The following is a 3,162-nucleotide window of genomic DNA, read 5'->3' on the forward strand; positions in this document are numbered from 1 at the left end:
ATGTCTTTACTGGTATATGTGATTTTTCTGATAACACTGTCCCAAATTTTAGTTCCTCCATCTTACGCAATGGAGAAAGACAGAGGCAGAGACAGAAACAGAGAGAACTCTCAAGGGAGGTCTTTGATGGCTATGAAAGTGGCTAAGCCAGGAAGCTTGAGCTTCTAGACTATTCACTTGTTTAAAAATTATTGTTATCAGGCTGGGAAGGTGGCTCAGTGCTTGCCTTGCATGCATGAGGCCCTGGGTTCAATTCCTCAGTACCACATAAGCAGAAAAAGCCAGAAGCAGTGCTGTGGCTCTAGTGGTAGAGTGCTAGCCTTGAGCTAAAGAGCTGAGGGACAGCGTTCAGGCCCCACGACACACACACACACACACACACACACACACACACACACACACACACGGCTATCATTATTACTTTGAGATGGGACACCAAGCTGGTCTTGAATTCACAGGCTGTAGTAATCTTCCTGCATTAGTTCCTCCAATAGCAGGGACTACAAGCACACTGCAATGCCTAGTTTAGCCCCGCTTCCGTGTGTGTGTGTGTGTGTGTGTGTGTGTGTGTGTGTGTGTGTGTGTGTGTGTCCTTAAGCCTGAATGCCAGACCTGGGCCCTGTCCTTGAGCTTTTGTGAGCAAGACTAGCATTCTACCACTTGAGACACAGCTTGAGACACAACTTCTGGCTTTTCTGGTGTTTCATTGGAGATAAAGAGTCTCACAGATTTTCCTAAGCTGGGTGACTTTGAACTGTGAGTCTCAGATTTCAGCCTCCTAAGTAGCTAGGATGATAAGTATGAACTACCAGTAACTGGTTCCATTTTTTTTTATTTTTAAATTTAAGTTTCCTGAACTTCAAAGGTTTGTACAAGGGGGAGGGGGCTTCAATTTAACATGTCCATCTAAGTGTCCACTGCTTCCTGTTCTGTCTTTTAAATTTTTAAAATTAATTTAAATTTGAAATCATCCCAGTGTTGATGAAAAATCCTACATTTTTTTTTTAGTATGGGACCTCCCCCTTCTCCCCCCCCCCCCATGTCGCCAGATTCATTTAGGAAACCTTATTCTGTTTTCTCTCTTGCCCAGGAAAAAGTTTCTTTAAAAAAGTTCTTCTAGACTGAGGAATCCACCTCTGCTTACATCTTTTCTCCAGCTTCCTCTGACAGAAGCAAGCAGAGAATCACTACAGGTCCCATGAGAAAACCTGTAGAGAATTATTTTCCATTAAAGCAAGGATCATTGGGAAGACAGCCACTGTGCTCAAAGCAAGCGGGCTGAGTGGAACCGGGGCTTGTACTCTATGCATGGAGAAAGCAAACATCCCAGCAGGCTGGACTCAGTTCAGTAAAAACATGCCTGGCCCTGTGCATCTGTGGAATAGTCTTACAGGCTGGGCAAGCAGAGGGAAAACATGACAGGTGTCCTTAGAATCTTTTGAGTGCCATACGGAGAGCTGTGCTAAAATCTTTCCCACACATTATTTATTTCACCTAACAATCCATAAGGCTTTTATTCCAAGCGTCCCTATTTTGAGATAAGGCACCTGAAGCTCAAGGTTGCACAGTTCCCGAAGAATGAAGCTGTGGGTCCAAGTGTGTTCACTTCAGAGCAGACATGCACTGGAAACCCCAAATAAACCTGGGGAGAGAAATGCACCTGCACAGCTTAATGGACTCCACATGGGTGCGTTTCTTTAGATTTTAGTGTAGCTAAGTAGCTATCAGGCTTAGGATTTATCCCGCTTTAATATAAATTTAGATACTTTGTCTGAAATATAGCTCAGTGGGTCAAGTAAATAGACCTACTAGAAAAGTACATTCTTCATAATATTCAGTTAATACACACACACACACACACACACAATTCCATTGGTTTTCAAAGACCCAAGGTGAGAGGAACAGACAAAAATGCAGAGAGAACCATGTAAATTGATGGATAATGATGGCAGGGGGGACATTTGATACATCGTACTTATTGTACTTATAAACTTATATGTTGAATCGAAACTTTTGTACAACCACTTAAAGATAACACTAATAACAGCAATAATACAAAGATCTAATGGATTGGACTTCCTTTGGAAAGGATCCTTCACGTCCACCCCAGGGGACCACACAGAGGCAGGCAGGCACAGGAGAAAGATTAGTACAAGGTTTATTAGAGGGGCCATATTTCCCAGGAGAGGGGGCACATGGCACCAGTCCCTATCCAGGTAGCAGGAAGGTCTGGGGGCAGGAAGTGAGGCAAGTGGGAGCTCAGGTGGGTCTGGGCGGAGAGAGGGAGGGGCCAGCTGTACGGCGGGAACTCCAGGGCTGGGAGGAGCTCAGGTCTGGGTGGAGCTGAGGACCAAAGGTGGGCGTGATGCTAACACCTTTCCCCCAGTACCTATTCTTAGGAATGGGTAATTTTCTGAACTCAAACAAACAAACAACATTTTAATTTGCCTTTCTGCAGTGCTAACATCTTCAGTGAGAGTCAATTAATTGAGCCTGGACAGAAGCCCACTCACCTTGGGTACCACTGATGTATTATGCCAACATTTAGTGATGTGAACTAATGCGTTCACATCACCAACTACCCTAAGCAACTTAGACCTAGAACAGAGACTTTTTTTGGGGGGGCGGGTCTGAAACTCCTGCAAAGGATACTGCATTTTCAAATGCCTTTTCTGATCATCCATCTTTTTTACCCCGGTAAACGAGATCAGGCAAAAACTGGGGAGGGAGGTGTGACAGTCACACGGCGTTATGAGGTCAGAGGGCAGCGAGGGAGAATTCCGGTAACAAACATCCATGGGGGTGTTTGTGGATCGGGATCGAATCCAGGTCCGACCTGGGGTGAGCCCCGGTGAGGCCCCGCCACGGGAGAGCCGGGCTGGTCGCTCGCCCGGTGCCCCTGTGGGGGCGGAGCCACCAGGGCTGGACTTGGGGTGCGTGTGGGGAGAAGTGACGAGAGGGGAAAGTGGAGCTGGGTAGAGGTGCGCAGCGCGGGACCGCACCCCAACTCCGCCACCCGTGTCCGCAGGCAGCCAGGCGCCCACGCGTCCCCGCCTTACCGGGGTCGGGGAGGGGGAGGGAGTTGGGGCTCCGCCGCGGGGTCCCCGCTTTCCGCCGCGCACTCCCCGCCCCCTCTCCCGGCTGCGGCGGCGGCGCAGCGGG

This window comes from Dipodomys ordii, unplaced genomic scaffold (genome assembly GCF_000151885.1).
Source record: "Dipodomys ordii isolate 6190 unplaced genomic scaffold, Dord_2.0 Scaffold2, whole genome shotgun sequence".
Classification (NCBI taxonomy): Eukaryota; Metazoa; Chordata; class Mammalia; order Rodentia; family Heteromyidae; genus Dipodomys; species Dipodomys ordii.